Raw genomic sequence first — 27329 nt, forward strand, 5'->3', positions numbered from 1 at the left:
TTTGCAAATACAAGGTGTTCCTGAAATTTTGGACGGATAACACTGCCTACTGTTAAAAATAGAAAACAGAAAAATTTACCAGTTTTTGTAATAAGTAATGATGATGATACTTAAATCGAAAGGCTATTCAGTAGGAAATGTAAAACCAGGATATCATTTTATGAAATGAAAGAGAACAAACGTGTAAATATTTACTGTGTTATAATCATAAATTCATAATATGTAGGGTGAAGGAAACTTGAAAAAGAAATATATAATTATGATGGTAAAAGTACCTGAAGATAACAGTACCCTTTCCATATACTTCAGCAACGATTACATTCATTACTAAAACCAGTTATTATTGCATTATCCAGGAAACATGGTTTAGTCACAGAATTTGAGGAAGCTGCAACAAATGATCCCGTATTTGAATGAACGTTCTTTTTGATAACGTACCAAGTTTATCGTTCTTATATTATCGTATTTCCTGGGCTTTAGTGTATGAATTAAGTTAGTCAGCGCCATCCCCTAGTTCTTTCCCCTTGTTGTGTGAGCTGATGTTGGCCAAAGGGAGAGGAAGTTAACGCTAATTCTATTATTCAGCTCATCTCTAACTTCATAGGAAAAGAGCACGCGGTGTAGTAGCAAATGGTATTAGGCAGTTCCTGGAAGATATTTAAAGTAGTGTAACAGAGTTAAAGAGTCTGCTGGTAGATGAAAGCCTATAGCGGGATGATAACCGAAGGTTTTTTACTTTTCCAAGAGCTTCAGCCTGTCAGTCTTGATTTATTAGAAATAAGTGGCAGAAGTATTTGCCTCTCCTTTGAACAACTTCAGATTTGCGGGGCTTTCTTGTATGCAGTGTTGGTGCCACATCTGAAGAGCTTTTTCTCAGTTTATTCTTCCTGAAAGAGTCAGTTAAAAACTTTACTTCTGATAAATGACTTGGCTCTTACGTCCCAGTCCAGATAATTCATTCAACTCCAAAAGTCACCCATCTCTATGCTTTCACCCCGTCCCCGTTGAGGGGTAGTGCCATTAATGCACCTCACGCGGTGCGCTGTATGCATTACATAGGGCTCTTTGCAGTGTCCATTCAGCCCCTAGCTGCAACCCCTTTCATTCCTTTTACTGTGCCTCCGTTCATATCTTTCAGGACCTCTTTGGATTACTGCTTGTCGCCTCCAGTCTGTCGTTGCACACGTGAGGCTTCATTATGTTTTCAGATGTAAGTCCTGAACTGAAGAATCCGCCCTTTTCTATCGGTTTTTCCACTCACAGAAGAGAATGTGATTGATTCGTATGCGTTCAGTGTAAGAGAGAGATAAGCCTTTTAATCTGCCCAAGTAACATCGGGGAAATGAAACACAAATGCAGTGTCACATGTTACTTCCATTGTACAATAGTGATCGCGTTTGTTTCGTTTTAAGTATTTTTTCCGCATTGTTGAAAGTCATGATAAACTTATTTTATTTATCCATGAATGAAATAAGTTGATTTTTTCGCTGATTTTACTGTATTTTAGTTCAGAGGGGGTTATTCATTTTCTTTCCCTCGTTGAAAAACTACTCGATTTAAAAGACTCCTCTTTGAAATTGGTGTGTGAAAAGATTAACTGTCACGGGTAGAATGCAGATCAGTGGGTCATGAATTACTTGAGGGGAGGGGGGTTCCAGTAGGGGCGAATCCCCCCCCCCCTCGGCTAGGTTAGGACATGGCGTCCAAGGTTAGGATAGGTAAAGGTAAGTCTGGTTAGGTCATATTCCCTCTGAAATGTCCACTACAAAAATGCCTACGAGACCTATAGTAGTCCTGTCCTCCTACTGTGCATTCGCTCCACTGTCACCTCCCAATGATCTAAACGACAGTTCCAGAGAACTCTCATGAATTTTAATTTGATAGTATGTTGCTTAGTGATTAGAAAATACCATGACCTAAAGCCCGTTGATGTAAATACAAATAATAGATAGTTTTATGAGAATACCATAGAAGAGACCTAATAGGAATTGTCATAAATCTGTGCAAGGTTTACACTTTTCTTGATTACTGATTAAATTTCCTGTAGTCAGGTTCCTGAAATGATTAACTACTTATTTCTCGTACACTCCACTGTCCATGACTAAAACTCTGTTACTGTAAATTGAGTATTTTCTGCTATGTTCCAAAGTAAGAAATAAATTTTCTCTGATCACAAAAAACATTTATGCTGAATATGACCTGTAATGTGAGCTACACTACTATTTATTAGCAGAAACAAATTACAATACCAACATGGGCGTTATTACATGAGAACGAACGCAGTCCATTTCATCACACTTTATCCTTGCCTTTCATCGGAAATTTTGAAATTCCCTATTATACACATGATTTCTCCAAGGCGATCAATAAGTCTTGCTCAATACAGTGGTCACATAACTTCCACATTGAAGCGTTTTTCCATTTTTGTGTATTGTGTGTGATTATTTTATTACCCGTAAGAGAAAAACTTTCATATATTGTCTGCTTGTTTTATGAAGCATTTTCCTAACAAATGGACAGTATTCTGTGAAAGCTTGCTTTACAAGTTAGTGCCTTTATGTCTTGCTCATGTGAATGTCTACACATTTTGAATAAAGATGTTGACAATGATTACGGTATTTACATTATAACTGGTCATCTTTATTCCTATCGGTAAGTTTTGACGCTGAAAAGAACGTTTCCTGCCTTTTATTGTTAACTGTTTTCCAGAATGAGTTCATCTAAGTGGCATCGTATGCGTGAAAATGTTAACCATGATATTTTCTTAGTATATGAACAATGATTTTTATTTGTGTGAATGATCTTAACACTTATATTAAAGTTTTAATGCTTAAAAGAGCCTTACCGCCCTTCTCATGGTTAACTTTTCCCCAGTAGTTTTATTCATGCGTGAACTCATCAGTATGACATGGTATGCGTAAAAATGTTAACTAGAATTTTTATGTAAAGTTTTGGAATATTTGCAAAGATAAGTTTATGCTCCATTGTGAACAGGCATATCTTCCAAATTAGATTCAAAATATCTTTATTGCTTACTCCATGAAAATTAAAGGATCGAGAGCAAGACAGTACAGGTCTTCTTTTTAATATTTTATTATTATTATTATTATTATTATTATTATTATTATTATTATTATTATTATTATTATTGTTGTTGTTGTTGTTGTTGTTGTTATTATGGTCTGCGGTTAGAGGTCTGTGACAAATAATTTTTTTTTGAAGTCCTTTGTATATTATTGACAAAAAAATAATTTGTTCTATTTCGGTCCGCTTTCACTTTCATATAACAAATAGAAGTAACCTTCACCGTTATTCTCTCTGATGACCTATATTTCAAACTATGAATACCCACCAGTCAAAATAGGTTAACCTTTTCATCTCCGAAATTATATAGATGTTAGGTTATGCAATTGATCTTTATACCGTTTACATGCTGTAGAAAATGTTCAAAATTCTACAAACCATTTTATTGAGTAAATTGTTTCATCAAAGGACGAAGCAAATAAAAATCTGCTCCAGTTATTAATGGTCTGTAATTTTTTATCTTTGATAAGGGACGAAATATTTACGGTGGTCTTTGTATTTAGTGAATTGAGTTGGAATTCACTATCAGGAGAAAACAGAGCCTCATTTAGAAAAGCTATAATATTTTTTTTCCATTACAATTTCTGGTTAACTCGGTATGGATCCCGTAGGGGGTTGTTGCTGTCAGTGCACCTCACGCGGTGTACTGTAGGCATTACTTCGGCCCCTAGCTGCATCCCCTTTCAATCCTTTTACTGTACCTCCGTTCAAAATCTTTCTTCCCTTTTACTTTCCACCCTCCCCTAACAGGTGATTCATAGTGCAACTGCAAGGTTTTCCTCCTGTTACACCTTTCAAACCAGAGAGGAACAGATAAGAGTGTTGGTTCTATATATATATATATATATATATATATATATATATATATATATATATATATATATATATATATATATATATATATATATATATATATATATATATATATATATATATATATATATATGTGTGTGTGTGTGTGTGTGTGTGTGTGTTTGTCTGTGTGTGTGCATATATATATATATATATATATATATATATATATATATATATATATATATATATATATGTGTGTGTGTGTGTGTGTGTGTGTATAAGATATATGTTTATAAATACAAACGTACATCCTACTACTATCGCGGTAGTAGTTATTTTCTTTTGTTGTATATCCGCTCCCTTTTTTTTTTTTTTTTTGGCCTGCATTCCATTACATTGTATGCCTTCGTTCCTTAGTGTTTTGCCTCTAATATATCCCCAATTTTGGCTCCCAGTCCGTAGCATTTTCTGCTGCATTTTTTCAGCAGAGTCTTGGGGGATTGTCACCTTCATTCCGTGTCATTTGGTACTTGTATTTGGCGCTTTTTCTTTCATCACTGTTTCACGTTTTTTCTTCTTTTTTTTACCTACTTTCCATTACTTTCTTTACCTCCATTCTGTTTTGTAGCTCCATTTCATTCCAATTTTGTCCATCACTCCGTGGCATTTTTTGCTTGCATTCAGATTTATTGCCACATTACCTTTGTATTTTCACCTACAGTACATTCCATGGCTTCTATCACAGTGCCGTTACATTTGTTTCCTACCGTATGTGTGGTTGTGCTTCTGTTCCTTACCCGGTATTGGGTTACATTCCGTTACACTTTTATTTTTCTTTTTGCTCAATTATGTGTTATTATTGACTAAACACCGAGGTTTTAATCTGACTTCGTGTGTGACTTTCCTTTCTATTCCATGCCGTTTATTTATTTATTTATTTATTTATTTTCCTACATTCCATGTTTAATTTTTTTACTTCCACTTTGTGTTTTTTTTCTCCATCATGGTTATTGTTTTTTTTTGTGCATTAGTTCATACAGTTTTTCTTACATTCTATTACATATTTTTACTTTTCGTGGCATAATTTGCCAGCATTCGATTTGTTTTTACTCGTTGTCATGGCATTATCTGCCTGCATTCCTGTACGTTCTGTTTTCCGTCATTATCCGGCATTTATACTTTCATTCGCTCTCTCTATACTTCCACTTCGTGTCCTTTTAGTCTGCATAAAGTAGTTTCTTTCTTGTTCCATGTCTATTTGTATATTCCATTCTGTGTGTTTTTTTTCTTTTTGCCTCACCCTTTGGTATTTGGCCTTTTCATTTCCGTTAAGGGCCCCCTTTTTTTTTTGCTTCTATTCCATTACGTTCTCTATCTCCCATCTTTGCGATTTGCTTCCATTCCATTGCCATTTAACGTCAATTCTCAACATTTATTTGCCTTCATGTTGGATTATCATTTTCGTTTTATATATTTTTTTTTTCAACTCAGATTCGTTACATTATTTTATCATGTTCCGTTGCTTTGTGTTATCTCCATTCTGTGTTTGTACCTCTACTTCGTATCTCGTATTTGGTATTTTTGCCTTCATTTTGTAGGTTTACTTTGCCTACCTTAGCTGTGTAATGTTTATTTCCATTACATTATATTTCTTACGTTGTTTCCAGTGGAGTTTAGTTCAGTTGATTTCAGTGGAGTTTTTACTCCAAACTGTCGCTTTTTTTTTTTTTGCCATCATTCCTGGTTCTGTTTCCCTTCCTTTATCAGGCTTATTACGTCTTAATTCTGTTGCTTCTTTTTGCATCTACTCCATGGCATTTTTGCCTAGATTCTACAGCTTCCATGGTTGTCAATTTGCCTATATTTTTTATCCATGCCTGGCTGCCTTTCCTTGACATTTTTTTTTGCTAGCATGACATTTTTTCCGTTTCTAACCATTCCATGATATTTTTTGCTTGCATTCCTGGTCTTTTGTACACCTGCATTATCTTGCTGTTTTAACCTCATTTCCCTGGTCCTTTTATATTTATGCTAGAAGTTTTTTTGTCCACTCTGTCGTTACTTTCCCTACGTTACAGGACCATTTTTGTACTGAATTTCTTTTCTTTTTTTCTGAACCTAAATTCAGTGACGAACATTCAAGGTTTTTTTTCCTTAACCACATTCCAAGACCAGCAGAAACACATTACCCACGTTACCAGGAGAAATGGAAACACCGAGAGGCGCTATGGATGGCAGGCAACAATATTCCCTCGTTGTTGTTTGTGTTTGCTTGATGCTGCTACAGGAAGAAAATAGAATAAAAAAAATAAAGTACGTTGCAAACACTGACTTCAAAGGAAAACTGGAAAGGGAAGTTTTATACAATTTCAACGAACCAGTTCTAGGAAGAGAGTAATATCCGAGATTTCACTTGATTGCCTACATATGCATTTTGTTCATTACTGAAAAAGACGGAATGCCTCCCATTCACTAGGTGTTCGTAGCATCTAGGTTTTAGGAAAAACAAGGCATGGATAATAAAAGCACACGAACGTACGATATTTATGTATAATGCAGTTTATTATTATTTGCATACACTGTATATACATCATTATGTAAACATTGCGTTCATTTAGCGCCACGGTTTGCTAAATACTAATATAATTTTGCAAAATTACAGTATATTGCAATTTGGTCACTGGGTAACAACGGCGTAATCGATGCAAATTGCGGCAAAGGGTACGGAATGAATTTTTTGCGGTGCAGTCATTTTTTCTCTTCAGAGCAAGAATAACGGGGGATTTTAGAGACATTTATGAAATGCTTGAGAAAATTGCAATAAATTTGCAATTCGGTTGCAGTACAGCGATGTTGCAGTCCGTATCAATTTCGTTAAATGTGACTTGATAGCTTTGGACGTTTTTTGAGGTTAAAATGGAAATTTCTGTCAAACTTGACATAATAGGGTATTTTGAACTGCTAATCATAAATATGATTGCAGACCAGAAAACCTTGAAACTTTGTTTAAGTATAATATTGTTGTAATAATACAAATTACACCGCAGTAGTAAAGTTACAGACTACTGACGTTTTTGGATAGTTGAAATGAATTCTTTTATTTAAAGGATACAGTTCAAATTGCAATGTATTGTCAGTTTCAGTGCAGTATAACAATTAGGTTACAAGAGAGCAGTGTTGCAGTCAATAAAAAAAATTACCAAAATACCTATTTAATATTTTTTTTCTTTCAAACTGGGTATAAAAGTGTATTTTGGTTTGGTATGCCGAACACGTAAGCCATACTGCAATGCACAGCTACTTCGTAGCACTCTTGTTGAAACTATTGCAGTTTTTTTCCAAAAAAACACTAAGACCTGAGACTTTCCTTATTAGAGGGATTGTTCCCCAAGGGTGTTAGCCTTCTGGTTCTCGACCGGTTTCTTGTTGCGTCTGTATTCCCAGGTGTTTCTTTGTATACTGTATTTGCGTTCGTTCTTGAGATGTTTGGGCGTCTCTTCAAGCGGGAAATGTGAAATCGTTTGCTGCTCGAATCTTAATGACACTAATTAACAATTGTTTCCTGGAAGTAAAATATTCAAAGGCGAAATTCTGTTCCGGAAACTTAGGGAACTTGATTCGGATTAATTATACCTAATATAACTTTCGGCTCTGCTCTCGTCATCAGTCCATTAATTTCTCGGTATTCAGAGTTCCACAAGCTCTTTCGGAATGAACATCCTTGCTTCTGTTTCTACAGAGATTGCTGTCAGAAATGCTTAAGTTTATTCTTCAGGATTTTAATATGAATTCTTCATTTTTTCATTGTAAAGAATTTTTTTTTTAGCGAACAGCTAATAATTTCTGCAGGAAAGATTGTCTATTGTCAGTTTTTATCTAAATACTTCATCGTGAATTCATTGATCATGAACGAGGAGCAAGAACTCGCTTGTTTAAATTATTTTCAAAGTACGAAGAACCATTTTTTCTATGTAGTTAGTGACCTAGAAAACCTAGAACTAAATGCCATCTTTAACACGCATCGAAAAAGGAGAAATGAGTATGTGAAGAGAATGTTAACTGAAAATTTCTTTAAGTAATATGGATATCTAATGTAGATATCTGATCTTTAATCGTGCATCTGAGAACGTAACCTGTGTTCCCAGCACTGAGTAACAGCTCATACTACAGCTCCCGTTGAAAATATTCTGTCAGACAGGTAGTTTTACTGGTTTCTCACCATAGCAATTGAAAACTGATCACTGAAAACGGTAAGTCGTTATAGTACTGATTTATTCCATTTTATGTTCCAAGTTTCACATTTTTTTTTAACGGTATCCGGTAAAAATGGCAGATTAGGAAGTTTTAGTATACAGTATTATGCACTTATAATAACCCCCTATAAGATTTATGAAAAAAGCAACATTAGGTAAAGTACATCCCTGTTAAACTAATTGTGTCCTTGCTTTTTCACCACTTTACTAACAAAATGCAATGGAATTGCACAGCGAAAATTTCAGGAGAGGGAAACATTCTATGAGGTTTTACTAAGCATTTTTGATCACATATAGCGTTTTATGAAGATAAGTGCTAAGCATCGTAGACTACTATTCTAGCATTCCAAAGAAATATGAAGCTCGAGGAATAATCAATTATAGAACTCATTCAATGATATAGAAAGAGACCTTCGTTTTATGTTGTTTAATATTGATTTAACAGAAAGCTAAAGAATAGGTTCTAATTAGCCAGCGCTGTTAAAATCGGTGCCATTAGTGTTTTCCAAAGACGTAAGTGAAGTCATACTGAATTTACCTCAACATTTCGTGTCATTGCCTTCCCTCTTTTTGTTTTTTGGTTTTTATTATATCACTTTTCCGTCGGAAATGGAAAAATGAAAATCCTTCAGTATCTTCATGAAGAGGCAGTGATAATCAGATGCTTCAGAGTTCCCGTTATCAAAGTCATTTACGATCAGAGTGTAATGATTATCACAATTCTGATTTCCTGATTGATGTCGTTATCCACATTTTTTTTTTGTAAACATAAAGATGTATGTATATATGCATGTATGTTGAATATACTGAACTTACGCACATATACTTTAGTACTGGTGTTGTTGCACAGATTATTGAGAGAGAAGCAGGGAAGGACCCTTAAGAGAAATGAAGGTTTAAAAGCTTTGTATATTTTCCTCAGTTAAGTATTAAAAGAACCCCGTCAAAAGCTTACTCATTATTAACGTGAGAGACGAGGTCTGGATGATATAAGATAAAAAAAAAGCGCTCTAAAAAGGAGTTACTCCTGATTACACGAGCATCAAGTTCATACAAGAAGAAAAAATGTAAGAGTGCTTTTACTATCTAAATATTTAGAGAATTCTCTAGGTAGTAAAAATATATATGTTGAATCTAAGGCTCATATCTAGGTAAAAAAGTGAAAGAATCACGACTAGCTATATTAAACGAGAGGTCTCCTTCAGCTTTATGACGCAATGGCTTTCCGCTGTTTATATCTGCAGGAGTGATGGTCGAGGGTTAAGAGTGAAAAATGGGCCAGGCTTCCTGATGAGGGAGAATTTCAGTTCAAAGAGTGTGGGCTAAACTCAGGAAAATTTTTTTTTTTTTTTTTTGCTGGATTGAAGTTTTATTTTTTAAAATAGAGTAATTTATGAGCCATGGGTTCAGTAATAAAAATTCCTTTTGACAGGACTTCTTTTATTGAAACCACAAATCGCACACAGGTTTCGAAGTTCCACCGTTCCTCAACATTGTGGTGTTTGAATGTTACACAGTATACACGAAAACCTCAAAGGTAAACAAAAGAGAGAGAGAAATATGTATGTATATATATATATATATATATATATATATATATATATATATATATATATATATATATATATATATATATATATATATATATATATATATTATATGTATGTATATTTTATATATATATATATATATATATTATACTTATAATTCTTAGCATTTAGCTTAGTTTTTACATTTTTTGTGCATCTTAGTGTGTATGTGTGTGTGTTTAAGAAATTTTGTTATTAAAGCCTCGAAAACAGTCATAAAAAAAAGTTCAGTGGAGTGCTTGTCTGCCTTTTCCATATGTATGCAGGTATGCAAGTGAAGATTTCGTTTATGAAACTTTAGTTGTATCTTAGCATGTAACAGATCGTATTATGGGGTTATGTTATGGCCCCGAAACTAGCTGCAGTGAAAAGTGCCTACTCATGTGCTAGGTCGACCTATTCCTTGTGTGTGTGTGTGTGTTTATCAGAGAGAGAATAAGCGTTATCAGAAGCCATCAGACGGAGGCGTTGGATATGCCTTTAGGTGTAAAGTTTTAATGAAAACAAATGCTAGCCCCAACAAAACAAAGAAGTGGTGTGTCAGGTGTCAGAGAGATATCATAATTGGAATCTGCAAGAAAAGTGCCGGCCAAATGAAAAGGATGATGTCATCAGTTTATGATGGCCCGTGCCTGGTAACTACGGAGTAAATAGTAGAAATATTAATTAATGTTTAATATTTTCTCATCATAAGGTTCACCGCGCGGTGGACTTTAGTTAAAAAAATTGAAACAGAAATTTCCTTAGAATGACAATAGCAGGTTCGTCTTATCTTTCAGTTACCAAGTTTCTTGTATTTAAATAATTTTGAATGATTGATCGAAGAGAATGTTATGGACGATATATAAGCTGAAAAGTATAAGTAAATTTTATGAGGAATCAGGATGTCGACTTGAAGTTATTATATATCAAAAAACAGTACAAAGCTATTTTATTTTTTTAAATCATATGGAATAGGGTATTTGGATATTTTTGATATTTATGAATATGATGCATAAACCGTTTATAGGTTTCAAATTACCAGTGAGAATAATTTTTATAAATGGAGTCGTTAATAGATAATAGCACAAACATTTCACTATGACGGCAAACAAATATTCTATATAATATTCTAGATAAAGAAACGTAGGAAGGAGAAAGGAAACACGCCATTTACTTCATCATTTATTCAGGAGGAGCAAATATTAGGACCCCAATAACCCATTGATATCGAATTCACTAACCTGGAAATAACGTATTGCCTAAATAAGCATATTTAAGTGCATCTATCTTGGCCAGGATTCAGACCTAGGCAGTTGGATGCTTGCTTTTATTGTGGGCAGAATAATTTGCTGTATTTAGAAACGAAATTGGCCTATGTCCATCGTCGGAGCTTTTAGTGGCATACAGTCAAAATGAACTCTTATATCTTCCTGTAGCTGAGTGGATAAGGTCACGATCTCTCGTTCACATGTCCTGGCCTGGATAAACGTACTTAAATGAATTTACTTTCGGTGTCTGTTACTGGCAAGTGTAGTGTATTTTATATCGTGGGTTATTTGTGCCCTAATATTTGAAAGCTAAAATAATCATATGTAGTTAGTGACAAACTATTATATGTATGTATATATACAGTATATGTGTATATTATATATGTATGTATATATGTATATATTCATATGTATGTTTTATATATATTTATTTAATTATACATTATATATATATACTGTATATATATATAGACTGTACACACACACACACACACACACACACACACACATATATATATATATATATATATATATATATATATATATATATATATATATATATATACTGTATATATATATAATTATATAGACTGTACTCTTATATCGACGCACACATTTCCGTATGTACGTATGTATATATGACCGCATACCACAGGAAAATAAGAGTCATAAGATCTGTACGAGGCGCTCTCAGGTTTATTCACGTGTCGTGTATAAAACTGAATATTATTCTCTTTGCAAAAATGTTATTGATAAATATAACCAAAAACATAAGCAATGAGTTTATCTTGAGTATGTTGTTTCAGTTTGTGGCCGCATACCTCTGGATTATCTGTACTTCTTTGCCCTTCGACAATTAATCGTATGGTAGTGGTGGTTCTTTTTGTTTACCATTTACCATTCTTCTAAACTGTCTCACAAATGTGGCCTGATGTTGCGTGAATATGGAAGCTCTTTGTATGGTTCTTCTGACTGTTATTTTCTTGTGTGATTCATTTATACTAATCGCGTGCATCTCCTGTGATTTTTAGTTTTTTTTTTAGGATATATATATTATATATATATATATATATATATATATATATATATATATATATGTATGTCTGTGTATATGTATATATATACGTATATATATGTATATGCATTTTTATCTTTTGTAAAAGATGAATTGATATATCCGCCAAGAAGCACAACTGAATTAAAGTAATATAATTTTGACCTCAATTTTACTCAGAATTAAGTGCTAGACCCAGATTTTATATTACTATTTTGTTATGTAATAAATATGGCAGTGTAGTATATCATCATATGTACCTGTAAACACACGCACATACAAAAATCGCACGTTTTAAGAGGCATAATTCCACATAGATATTCATTGACAGTTACAAATTATTATTTACTCACCACCTCGGCAAGTGGTTGTCTTGTCAACAAGGTAGAAAGTTTTTCATTTAACAATTGTGAGACTTTCAAAGATACGATCAGTGAACGACGAAACAATTTTCAGTACTATTGCAACATATTGTATGCAGAGAGAGAGAGAGAGAGAGAGAGAGAGAGATCCTCTTTCTAGAAGTTTAGTAAATAAAAGATATCACTCAAAAAATATTTGTTTGAGTAATATAGATAAGGATGGCTAATACGTCAGCACCTCATTAAAAATTAGCTATCTTTAGTCGACTTTAGAAATTTTTCGAAACGTAGTATTAAGTTATCCGATTTAATGATAGAATGTTATCACCAATTCGCTATTAATTTAGTCAAGCCCCTATCTCGCCTTTCATTCCGGCGTCGATAAGATGGTGTTTGGCAAACTAAATGTAATCGCCTGTGTTTACGTTACATAATGATTTCATGATGCCCAGACTTTAGAGTAGAAGCAGGCCAGTCTCCTACCCACCAGCCTGATCATTTCACACCCACGCCTCTCAGAACACCTTAATAATTTGCAGACATTAATCTCTTCCTTTTATTTGGAAGCCATTGCCATTCGATTTATTAGATTTCAATAAATTATTCTTATACCAAAATTATAGTAAAATTTTCATGACGTAAAATGATCGTACTCTAGAGAAGTAAAATTTTCATGACATAAAGTGATCGTACTCTAGAGAAGTAGAATTTTCATGACATAAAATGATCGTATTCTAGAGAAGTAAAGTTTTCATGACATAAAATGATCGTACATCAGAGAAGTAGAATTTTCATGACATAAATGATCGTATTTCACAGAAGTAAAATTTTCATGACATAAAATGATCGTATTCTAGAGAAGTAAAATTTTCAGTGACATAAATGATCGTACTTTAGAGAAGTAAAATTTTCATGACATAAAATGATCGTACTCTAGAGAAGTAGAATTTTCATGACATAAAATGATCTTACTCTAGAGAAGTAAAATTTTCATGACATAAAATGATCGTACTCTAGAGAAGTAGAATTTTCATGACATAAAATGATCGTACTCTAGAGAAGTAAAGTTTTATGACATAAAATGATCCTACTCTAGAGAAGTAAAATTTGCATAACTTTTACTTGGAAACCATAGATATCAATATTGACTGCATGCGCGAAAATAACTGATTCCAAGTAGTGTGAAAATTACCATTAGCTAGAAATATATTCCGACTTAATAACAATAAGCAACAGTCATGCAACCAGTGTGAGAGTAATTTCCTGTTCTGAAGATAATCTACATGCGATGAAACACGCACGGTAGATAATATTGTCCTTGGATTGCTATTTTTTCTGTTAATCGCATGCAGGTAATGGTTGTTTTTATAATGTCTTCATAAAAAATGTAAATGCTTCGCAAAATTAACAGTCGATACAGCGCTGTCCTTCCGATGGGTATGATGCAACCTTGATAAAAATAGAATGTCAGTTATTGAAAATGCATTTGCTTAAAAATTTCCCAAGTTAAATATATGAGGGAACTTGGATGCATAGGTGAAAATTTCCTTCGTTTAATTTGCTCATGGGAGAACTGTAATGCAATTGAGATACCATATGAAAAATATATTTATATTATTTTTTATTTATTTTTCTTCTTTGCAACAAGATCCCACGTTTCCTTCTACTACTGCGGCATTCCCTGTGGAGGTTGGCCTCCATCAGGGATCGGCTTTGAGTCCATTCTTGTTTCTCGTCGTTATAGACACTATGACATCAGAATCAGGAACAACGAAGAACTTGGGGAACTGATGTTTGCTGATGTTTTAGTCATTATAGCAGACACAGAAGAACTGCAAGAAAGGTTTTTAGCATGGACAGGAGCCCTAGAAAGGAAAGGATTGAAAGTGATATGGGAAAGGCAGGGCTAATGATTAGTAGTAAAGGACATGAAGAAGTAAACATTCAAGTGGAAAATGGTACAGTGCTAAAACAGAACAATTAATTGCGAAAATGGAGGGAAGTAACTGGAGTTGTTTTAGACAAAAATAGGCATACACTAGTCAGGTCATATTTGCTAAAATCTCCTTAATGAAAACACTAGGTAATGGCAGTTTATTAAAGGGCATTACCTTTATTAAAATGGCATCAAACGCTAGATAGGATTGAGCTCGCTGGCCTGACTTTACGAAGGTTATTAGAACATTGTTCTCTATCTCTCTCTCAGTGTGGGATGCACGAAAACAAATATTGTATGTAATAATTCAGTCTTCTTTGTAGTCGATGTTGAAATGTCTTCTGAGAGTAGATTGGGGTCACCAACCAGTGGTGGAGGAGGAGGAGGGTTAAAAATGTCGATAATAAATAGATAAATAAATATATATATATATGTATATATATATATATATATATATATATATATATATATATATATATATATATATATATATATATACACACACACAGGCCAATGTTAGCTCTTAGTTGAAATAAGGTTAAGAGAGCATACAGTCGTCCTCTTAAACCATAGCACAGACAATAATCTCCCCATCGACCTTTTAAAAACACATCAAAATATATTCCTGTGCATGATTCGTTTATTCTGCTATTGTAATTTAGTGGTAAGGGAGACTGCTTTACGTGACTGCCCTGATAGCGCAAGGTTATTAATATTCCGTATTGAAAATGAAAATAATAAATAAAATCAGAGGAGAATACAAGTCTCACATTGTACTGTATTTAATATTCAAAAATGATTCCTGTGGAAATAGAAACAGAAGCTGCATTATTGTCTAGGTATTACTGTGAAAAGATGATTAACTTCGTAAAGTCTTCCCATAATTTCGAGGGAGGAATTTCGTATAAATCTTTAGATAAAATGTTTTGTATTTTGTTTGTATGATAATATCGTTATTTAAGGAAACCCCGGCGCAAGAAATAATTGAAAGTCATTATTATATTAATTAAACACAAGTCTACTCGAATTTTTAGGATTTTCTTCAGAACTGTCCACAATTCTTTTGAAATATGTTAACGTAACCAAACAAATGTGTGTTTTACCGGCTTATGTATTCATGATTATGTGTTTTTAAATTGAAGAATATGATTAAAGCATTCATTTCTTTTACATTCACTTCATTGATGAGCGATATTATTTTGCTCTTCATATTAGTTTCACGTTAAGAAATTTCTTTGTATAAATACATTTTATGAATTTATGAATTTTAGCTTTTATAATAATTACCCTTACAACCCCAGTTCATAATGCTGATACTCCTGATCACTCGTGATGAGGTGTTTTCTTTAGCTTACTTGTCATAGTTAAAAGAAATGAAACATTTGGTCGATAATTATGACTTATACATTTAACAATAAATATGACTTTTACATTTGACACTTTTATAAGACATGCTATGCTACTGGATTCTGTGGGTAATCATATATATGTCGACATCTTCCCCTAGTTATACTCCCTTTTTATTATTCCCTTCATCATTTCCCACTCTTCTCATTGTTTCATTACAGTGTTCATTTCACAAATTTCTTGTCCGCCATCAAATTTAGCGCATGAGTCGTAGTCGAGCTGTTCAGGTAGCAGAGTAACAGTAGGCCAGGGATTGCAAATGATCTAAAAAGGAATTTTTTAATAATATTCATTTGTGACGCGCCTCGCTGCCGTAGTAAACATCAAAGAGCGGGGTAAGTCATCCATTGACCTTTGCATGGAAAATCATGAAGGTGCGGACCCCTGGTTGTTGTAGACTCTCTGGACGTTTCCATCACTAGTTGTGAGGCACCCTTTCTGCTTCACTCAGAGGAGAGCAGTTTCACTCTCTACCTTCTTTCTGCTTCATATTCCTAAAATGAGCAAGATGACCCGAGGCACAGAGGTGACATAGGTGAGATTATGACGTTATAGTAGACATTGTCTGGTGATAAGGGTATAACTCATTACTCTTCAACTCGCCCCATTGGTTCTGGAATGGGCTTGCGATATAACCTGTTCAGTCACCTCATGACTGCAGAATTTTCTAAAATAGTCGATCTTTGTTAACTTGATATATAATATTCAAATTAACTTCTTCGATTTCTATGAAATTCAGCGAGGTATATCGGGATGTGTAGTTATGTTCGCTAGTAACTTGATTTTTGACAACTCCAAACCATGGGTCACGTATTCATTTGTTCGGGAATGAACACTGCCTTTGCTTTTTGTCCCCGTCCTCGAATGCAATTAAATTTTTATAGTCAATAAGTGCATTTATTTTTGTAACTCAAGAGTATGCTTTTGCACCTCTGTTTTTGAGATTCCAGTGTAAGGATAAATGGCTCAGTCAACTTTAAAAGTCTCATAGATAAAAGTAAATTCTTCTTTGATTAAGGATAAAATCTTAAATTACCAAAGAAATTGAGTAGTAAAATTCGAAGGATAAGAGGTCCTATACTTCCCTTTTTCAACAAGTTTGCTGGTATAATGGTGGTGTAATCACCTGAGTTCAATAAATTGTCCTTGACGCACTTTAAACATCAAAGGCATTTGCAGACAACCCAATTCTTTATTGCTTATGTGACGAGGTGATAAGTTTCTGAGACTTTTAGTGAGTTTTATTGGGATTTTCCCACAGATTCTCTTTCTAATTGTAAATTAAAATCTGTGATTTTTGGGGGTAAGATTTGTTTCGGTTTTACACATTACATTATTTGTATAATTCTGGGTTATCTAGTAGAATCATGATTGAGCCACAGATATTGGGTGTCCTTAATCATATACAGAGAGAGCGTCTAAAGTGGGAAGCAAATAAAATTTTAACTGCTTTGATGAAAAAAGCTTATGAATGAAAATAAATGAAGGCCTGAAAAATCGAAGATAGACAGTCTCTCTCTTCTCTCTCTCTCTCTCTCTCTCTCTCTCTCTCTCTGCCACCTAATCTATGTCCTTTATCACACGTCCTCCGCCACTCATGCCAATTTCGAACGCCAGACCATACATAATGCGCGTGAAATGCTTTTTACATAAGATTTCCCTTCAGACTCTTTGAATTCTCCATCTGTATCCAGGCTAAAATGGACTCTTGCCAGAGAGAGAGAGAGAGAGAGAGAGAGAGAGAGAGAGAGAGAGAGAGAGAGAGAGAGAGAGAGAGAGAGAGAGAGAGAGAGAATCTGTAACAAAAAGCAAAATTTTATTTCAAAAGTAGAAAATAATTTATTTCATTTTTCATTACAAGTGAAGTAAATAATTTACATTTTCTTGGATAAAAAACGAAATTTATTAAGGATATCCAAGGTACAGTATATTTCATTTGGAAATCTGACTACATTGCTCATTGACAAGATGAGTTTTATACAATTTTTATTAATTCTGTAATTTCAAATATATTCTAATATCGCCATCTGCTGCTATGTAAGTATTCAGCACCTATAGCCAAAATTGAGCATCCACCATAAAAATACGCATAAGGTAAAATTGCAGCGCAGTTCATATGAATAGGCCTGTCTTCTTCAAGACACAATTCAGTACGTGATGTGAGCTTTCCTAATTGAAAAAAAAGTAGTTTTTTTAGTTTTCCAAAAAGAAAACTAATATGCCGGCTTTGTTTGTCCGTCCACATTCTGTTCTGTCCGCACTTTTTCTGTCTGCCCTCAGATCTTAAAAACTACTGAGGTTAGAGGGCTGCAAAATGGTATGTTGATCATCCACTCTCCAATCATCAAACATAGCAAATTGCAGCCCTCTAGGCTCCTCAGTAGTTTTTATTTTATTTAAGGTTAAAGTTAGCCATAACCGTGCTTTTGGCAACGATATAGGATAGGCCACCAACGGGCCATGGTTAAAGTTTCATGGGCCGTGGCTCATTCAGCATTATACCGAAACCACCGAAAGATAGATCTATTTTCGATGGCCTTGATTATACGACGTACAGGAAACTCGATTGCGCCGAAATTTCGGCGCATCTTTTTTATCTGTTTATTCTTGTAATCAGCACATTAATTTCTGATGGGTTGACAGTTGACACCACCAGGTGACAAAAGAGTGAATAATAAGCTCCTGAAGACATATGTGACCTGGGGAAATTCGTGAATTCTCCAAGAGCAAGAGGCTGAAGGAGTTAGCCGCCATTCAGGTATTGTAGAGGTAGGATTCCCCGTACAGAAACAAGCTTACGAGGTTTCTGGGCTGAGTGCCGCTCATTTGCTGGCTGCAGCCATGCGTCAATCGTCTGAATGCTATTGGATCTGGGAGCACAAAGACATTAAAGCAACAGACAGACAGTTATAGAAAGGTTCGGAGACAGACAGACAGTTACAGAAAGGTTGGAAGACCGACAGACAGTTATAGGAAGGTTGGGAGACAGACAAACAGTTATAGAAAGATTGGAGACCGACAGACAGTTATAGGAGGTTGGGAAACAGACAAACAGTTACAGAAAGATTGGGAGAGAGACTCGCGGACAAGCATTGTAAAAAAGAGAGGATACACAGGGAAAGTATTAACAGTGACTCGTAAAATATTGAACCTTTCACTATTAATTCTAGTTTTTGCACATCGTTAGTGTATGGGATTTATCTCATCGATGACTCGCGATGACACGATGTACTTGTTTTACTTCGTACATGAAAATACCTGTATTTGTCCACAAGTATAACTGTCTCCTTAGCTCATAGCAGATGTGTTTGTTATTGATATCCAGACTTGTAAAATAGCAGTATATAAACCTAATTTACTCGGAAAAACTCGAAATAAGATCCATCACCTCTACAAAGTTTCTAAAGGCTCATAACTGAATTCAACATCGAGAGGCTCGATTTTCATAGAAATTTAAAATGCCTGCCAAAATGTATGCAAAGGTGAATAAGAAAATTAATAATTAATATGATATTCTGTAACCCTAATAACTATTCTGTTTGTATCTATGTATGTGTATTATATATATTATATATATATATATATATATATATATATATATATATATATATATATATATATATATATATATATATATGTGTGTGTGTGTGTGTGTGTGTGTGTGTGTGTTGTGTAGAGATATATATATATATATATATATATATATATATATATATATATATATTATATTATATTTATATTGCTCAGGCAGAATTAAAATACACGGAAGTTCAAGTAGGAAATGAACGGGTAATGTAGATACCGTGAGTGAGTTTGGTAATGAGAGTGGATTAGGCGAAAATGGATAAAATATGACAAGAATTGAAGATCCATAAGTTGACGGAGTATATGATAATTTGGACCATAGAGTCAGCACTTAGTATTTTGATGTTTTAGAAAGTTGCAAGAGAGAATAACAATGAGTGATAGGATGAAGTAGAAGCGTAGTAAAGGAAAAATGTGATTATTTTAGGTGGAGTTGCAAGGGTGAATACAGGTAGACGGATCAAGTAGTCCAGGTGTGAGAGAAAGAGAAGGCATTCAAAAAGGGGGAGAAGGTAAGCAAGGACTTCAGGGAGAATAAATAGTTCGACAAAACCTGAGAAAAATATTAAAAAGAAATTGACTTCAGAATAAAATATGCAAAAGGTGACGTTCTATCTGGTCGATAAGCGAGTAGTTTTCGGTTTTGTTGAGTGTTGAAGAAAAAAAAAGAGAGGCAGAACGTTATAGATGGCTGGATAAAAGGAATAACTGGTTCTTTTATATAGGTGAAGGTGATAAAGGAGTGTGTAAAAATTAGGGAGATATGATTTTACTTAGCATACTGTGGAAGGTGTATTGTAGGATTTAAAATGAGAAAATGTCAGATTGCAGAAAGATTCATAGTACAAGTGTGTATGGATGAAATTTGTGTTTTAAAACATTCATGTGATATTTAATGTGGGAATTGAATGGTAACATGGACGGTGGAGTAATAAGAAGCAGTAGATTGATACAGATATTCGAGGGTACTAAATGTTAATAACGGTTTGTTGAGAGAAGAGAATAGTCACAGAATAGTTCAAACAAAGGAAGTATTTTTGTGTGCAAAAGACCTGGAGAAAAGGATAGAATGTAAAATGGAGTTTATAATGGGGTTGTTGAGCCATCTCATAGCTATGGAATCGAAGTGTGGTTTTTGAGTGCAAATGAAAACAAAAAGGTGGAAGCAGTTGAGCCAGACCTACTCAAACCCACAAGTGCGTGATCGTTTTGTTCAGGTTTTCTGAATAGTTTTTCCTTGTGAGGACTGGCAGATGCTTTATTTTTTCTTCGAGGCGACCCTTAGAATATATGGATGGTTATCCCTTTGCTTTCGGAGACAGACCGAAGAAATCTTCGATGTCCATGGATAATTTACCTCCCAAAATTTCGATATCTACTCATATTATGAATGATTTGAATAGATCACAAAAATTACAAGATGACACGTTCATATAAGATAATTTTTTCACCTCCATTTCATAATGTATTTTTATTTGATATGCGTGAATTTATGTATGGATAGCCATAATATCGCCTGATGTCGAATTCACTGTACGTAAGGAATAATTCAGACCAAAAGGAAATTATAATGAGAGTTGCCTCTGTGCCAGCCAGGATTCGAGCCGTGGCCTGGGTTAGAAACAACGATAGTAAGCGACAAAAATACATACATCATCGTATATATATATCATATATATATATATATATATATATATATATATATATATATATATATATATATATATATATATATATAATGTGTGTGTGTATTCTATCCTTGAAAGATAAGTGAAAGTGTAATATTGTACTTGGGTATATGGATGCCTTCAGAATTAGAAGAAGTAGCTAGTTAATCATAATGAATTCTGCCTTGCATACACACAAAGATGGTGAGAGTAAATGCACATGTAATAATAAAGATTAAAATTTGATATTGAGATAAGATTTCCAACAATAATTGAATAAATAGTAATCTGTTCTTTGGTTAAATCTTATTTAGCGGTTAGAATTTACTCTTCTTTTCTAATGTTCCAGGAAAACAGGTATGAAGATAATTATTATTCTCTACGACACTGGTGTTGTTAGATACCAAAAAGTAAGAATCTTTTGCTAATGTTGTAACAAAAATGCTCATTGGTGTATAGGATTCTTTTTGTCATATTGAGGCCGTATTTTTCGAAGTTGGGGCAATTCTCCGTTACAAAATGGATGCGTTGATTACTTCCGGGACAAAATATGACACGAAGGTCATGGCAAGCTGCCAAAGGCACAGCGCCCGGCTCCCTTTTTTTTTTTTTTTTTTTTTTTTTTTTTTTTTTTTTTAATCTTCCTTCAAGGTTATATTGAGCTGCTTTTGCGAAAAAATGCTGGTTCAGTCATTCTGAAAGCCGAAATTCTTTCTTTCTATCAGAATGTGTTCTTGATTTTCTTCGTTCTTGGGAGGGATATCCTTTAAAATGGCGTTACATTTGGTCCGATTCCAAGGCACTTTATAGGGGAATAAGGGGAAGAGAAATAAAAGCATAACCGTCAAGGATAAAAGCCCAGAGGAAGAATCGTGAAAGCTATTCTTTTTCTTGTCGTATCAAATTTAGTGGAAAAGGCGAAATTCCAACCACGACACCAATAAGAAAATGGTGCAGAATAGCAACTGCAGTGATAAAATATATTAAATAAATAAAATTTCCTAATGGTTGTTTAGTTAGAATTGTTGTTAGTTGATTTCCTTATAATTATTTATTTTTTTACTTCTATTTCACTTTACTGTAATATTTATCCTAACATTTCTTATATTTACGTGTGTTTTTTCTATAGTGTGGAAAGTTGTTTGGCACCACAATGTCTTTTTGCATTGCTGATATAGTTTTTAAGTCATGAGTAACAGGAAAATCAATTAAAGAAAACCTGACTCGCTGTATATCATTAATTTGCAACTTAAGAAATCCATAAAAAGGGAACTTTGTTCGAAGATATTCACCTAGGTATGGAAAAAAATATTTGTTACCCTGTCTATTGAAGTCGTGATGATGATAATGATACTACTTATACCATTGGACAGATGGATCTCACTTGAATCACTAGGACTAAATTTATGATTTATTAAAAATGAAAGCATACCAATCGGGGCGTTTTTATAGGTTGTTGATATAAGATCAACAATACTTACTGTGTGTAAGCTGGTAATAAAAGTTACTTTCCTATTATATAAAAAAAACGGTAGGTATTATAAAGAGGAAAGAAATTACACTAATCTGTAAAACATGAGGAAATGCAGATGAAAAAAAAAACAAAGATTAATAATTGTAAAACGAAAATTTGACAACAGATGAAATCGTAATTTGAAATGTTACATACTGAGTGAACAGGATTCAATTAAGCAAACGTTCTTGCTAGCTTCAGTAAATAAAATGAAATCTCTCTGACAAGGAGGAATATAACTCGTGCTGGGAATATGGAATTTAACAGAATATAAAAGGTTTATCAGCTGCTGCTGATGCACTGAAACGGCCGCTCTTTGTTCCTCGGCTTGCAGCGTTGAAAGTATTTACACCAATCTTTTTCGGTTCTAAATTACGCGGGGATTAAGTGAACTCGTATTTGGAGAGGAAACAGATAGTATTTATTATTAGCTTTTCGCTCTTGGAAACCCTTTTGGATCTGTAGTTGATGTAAATCTTTAACTTCTTGTCTGTTTGGAAGAGGGGTAACTTATTGGTATAAAATACATTTTTTTCATCTCTATCAGGTTCTGTTTATTTAGTCATATGCGTTAGTAAGAATATAGCTCCCTTAATGTAAGTACAATGGAAAATAACGAAGGAATGGACGTGAACCTGATTTTATAGATTTATAAAAGGAATAACTGTATTCATTATGACATTTTTTGTATATAACTTAAGGATATGAAAACCCTGGGTGCAAATTCGTGGTGTAGGTATACAGACTGTATGAGGTATTCTCTAAACTTCACCAGTATTGAAAAATGATTTGGATTGCCACTATTACTACGCAAAAAAATTATATTTAACTTCCTCAGCAAGTTTCCACATAAAAAAATAAAGTAAAAGAAGTGAAGTATGGTAAATTACTGCTGTGAACAAAATACAAATAGAGATAACTAAATCACCGAAGACAGAAGGAAAGTTGCGAAAAGAAAAAAGTTTTGGCTAGTGAAGACATCTTCGTGAGTCGAAGCATGTATATAAAAATTGTGCATACTTTTTGAAGTTTAGAAAAAAAGTCTTTCTTGTTCTCAGTTTTTACCCTAGCTCGAAAACTCCCATGGCAAGGAAAAAGAACTCGAGGTACAAACATGTAATGGAATAAGTTTTTCAGACAGTTTTTTTATATTGCCTTTTCTACCTAGAGAGTGAGAGTTTCGTTTTCACTTACGATGCTGATGTTATTTTTATTTATTTCTGCTTTTCTCATTTCACATAGTTGCAATGTATTCTGTTGGTACTTTGCAAGTTAAAGGCTCTTTATGCGTATGTTGTGTAACCTTTCGCCTTTTTTTTTAATAAGAATAATTGTTCTAAATCAGTTACTTCGTTTTACAATTAACTTTTTCAGTCTGTTTCTCAACCCCCTCTTCTGCGGGACAACTGTTAATATTCATGACATTAGTGTTTTTCTTGGGGGGGGGGGCGTTTTCTTCATTTACTTGTAGAATTGACAGATTGTTTAAGGCCATTAAAGTTTTGTCCAAGCTCGGGATTAACTGTAATCATATTGATGGTGTTGCAGTACACCTGATAGTTTTGTTGAAATACTCCTGATAGCTATTGCTGTTTTTCGTTATATTATGTCAGCATTACGACAGCAAGTGGTCTTGCTCCAAAAGTATCCCGTAAGTGGTAAATTAATTTGTGAAAGAGGATACTTAAGTAATAAAAAAATCCAAGATAAGTGAGGAGGTTGAAACTTGTTTGTACTTTATTCGTATCCATCAGTAAGTAAAGAGAAAACTTGTAAGATCAGAAGAAGGAATTCCACCAGTGTTTTAGTTCAAAGGTTAACATTAAATGACAGACAAAGAGATAGTTTTTATCCATATGTAGTTAGGAGGTAAAAACGGAAAGAGGGAAATGTTGGAGATAAAAACGTCTGTAATTCATAAAGAATAAAACTGAGTTATAATTGCTGTGTAATATGTTAGTGTTAGTTTGTCTGCTGACAAGGTAGACTTTGAAAAATGCTACTGATTTTTTTTATTGAGTGGCCTCATAGTTTCCATCATTACATCATCATCATCATCATTATCGCCTCCAGTGCTGTAAGATGCGAAAGGCCTACGTAACATTCCGTCGCTCATGTAACTTTTTTTTTTTTTTTTTTTTTTTTTTTTTTTGCTTTATTTTCCACAAATATCCACTCATCTCAAGCCCCCCTTCTCTTAGCTCTTATCCAAGTACATCTGGATCTACAAACTCACCTAGTGCCCACAGGAACCCATATGTTAATATCACACACTATTCTCCCAGAGATTATGCATTGGAGACCTATCCTGCCATCTGACTCATAACGTTCTTTTTAAAGCCTTATTCTGAAAAGTGACAAATTTATTTTTATTGTCATATCATGATTCATGTCCAAGTAGTGGAACAGATCTTATTAGACTTGTGAACAATTTTACTTCTATATATGCAGCTTCAGTCTGTTCGATTTCCAAATTATAGTTAGACTGCCTATTGTTTGAATTGCCTTTTTAGTCGTTCATAAAATTCCAGGAAGAAATTCTGTATTGGATATTATTATTCCTAAATATTGGAAAGATTCAACGTCATTAATGTTTTGTTTATCCGGCTATTTCATCCTTTTGTGCGTACTCAGTCCTCATTGCTTAAACTTAGACTTATTTCAAATTCTGTATCTGGATATATGATGCATTTTGTTAAATAAGCTTTCTGGTCTCTCAATGATCTGCTAATTAAAACAGCGTCTGCATATTCTAAGTCTCTCTAGTTTCTATTGTTACTCCAACCCAGACCTTGTCTTCCATCTCCGACCACCTTTTTCATCATAAAGTCTATGAGCAGAACAAACAGCAAAGTTGAAATAACATTCTAAATTAGTACCTCACTGTTTAATGGGTATTCCATGACAAGACCTCATCAACATTAACAAGACCTTCCATGATATTGGTATGTGAATGTTGTCAAAAGCCATACCGCTGCTTAGTTTGTCTTGAAATGAATGTTTGATGTGTGCAACCCTGCCCAGAAACGAACTTTTTTTTTTTATTCAAGTTTTTTATCAATTGCTTTCTCCATTCTATTGATAATTAGCATACTGAATACTTTCATTACAACCAGTGTGACTGCAGTGTCTATTAAATTACCACATTAACTCTAGTGACCTTTGATACCTTAGCTATGACTTCCAGACCCCAGTCATCAAGTTTTGCGTACTAGAAAATAAAGATTCATTCCAGTGTGTCGATTATTGATTCCACTTTAAAAAATGCAAATTCATTCATAAGCACATTCAGATCTTCATCAGTTTCTGGTATACCAATCAAATTATACCCCATTTACCTGCTATTCATGTAAAGAATAAAATACCTGAGGAAGAAGGACTTGGTTTGTCATTTCCAGCGCCCATACAAGTATGCCCTTCATTTACATTATATGACCATGAAATGACCCTTCTAACAGGTACCTTGCTGTGTACAATACCATCTATACTTAACATCCATCGCCTGTATATTTTGGAAGCACTGGAGAAACTGACATATAAACTAAAACCGTATCTCAGTGTCACCCAGATGTTTTTCTGCCTCCCACTATAAGGAAACCCCTGTCCATCCGACTACGATGCGATTCGTGATGGCGAAACCAATCATTCTTATCATACCAGCACCGCCCCCCTCACGAACAATGCCCCAAGGATACCCTTTGTTAAGAAAGATCATGGAGACAAGCCATCAACCAGTCAGTGCAAAATGCATTCAAGTTATTATTTTACTCTCCATTGATATTAAATGAATATGCCCCTTACCATCCCCATTGTATTCCACTTTAATGTGGATAGCCTAAAATAACAACAACATTTGTAATCTGGTGAACTCATATCATTCAGAGGAGCAGCATTTAATGTCAACCTTGCCATGTTGGATAAGACGAAGTGTTGACTATGTCATATTTTGTATTTATTCTACGGGTAATAGAAGAGAAACCAAATTGTCCCCATACACCCAAAGCCGCTAACGTCATGAATATTGGACGCTTACTTTTAATCTTTACTCCACGGAAAATAGAATCATAAATCACTGATAGTCGATTATAAAAGATGTTCACTTCATACTGCAGTCATCTTGCTTGCAGGGTCTCCTTCCTAATAATAATAACGTTTTATCCATAAATCAAGATAGATCACTTACTTTTTGAAGCAGTAGTTTGGGTATGATTATTAATTTTTTCCTTTGAACTCTCAAATATGTAAGCACATATTGTTACCAAAGATTTGTTTGCTTGATTTTAGGCATGCACATGTGCAATGTAGATTTATTGCAAATATGTAATATATGCTGAAAGCTAGTAAATTCAATAAGGAGAAATAAATTGGAATAATAAAAAAAAACTTTAGATACTTCTACAGCATTATACGACCGTGTACCAAGTAGAGACTATGTGAAAACCATACTGATATTGTAAAAATGTTTGACAAATTACTTCCCCTGTATCTTTGGTCAAGTTGCCGTTTTAAACTTTCTGAATAGCGTAAGTTTGTGCGACCTACTTGCATAAAAGTTATACTGTTTTGTTTTGTCGGTCAGAGAATAGTAGATATGGTAGTATCTGGACGAACATTAGAAGGAAAGCCAAATAAAATGAAAATAATAAAATACCTAGTCATGGAGGAAAATTGAAGCAGAAAGGAAAACAAGACCGGAGATAGAGGTGAGAACTCCTTCCACGCCTGTCACCGTATGGAAAAAGTTGACATAGAAACGTGGAATTTATATATATGTATATGTATATATATACTATGTATAATATTTATACATATATATATATATATATATATATAT

The sequence above is a fragment of the Macrobrachium rosenbergii genome, chromosome 55, assembly GCF_040412425.1.
Source record: "Macrobrachium rosenbergii isolate ZJJX-2024 chromosome 55, ASM4041242v1, whole genome shotgun sequence".
NCBI lineage: Eukaryota > Metazoa > Arthropoda > Malacostraca > Decapoda > Palaemonidae > Macrobrachium > Macrobrachium rosenbergii.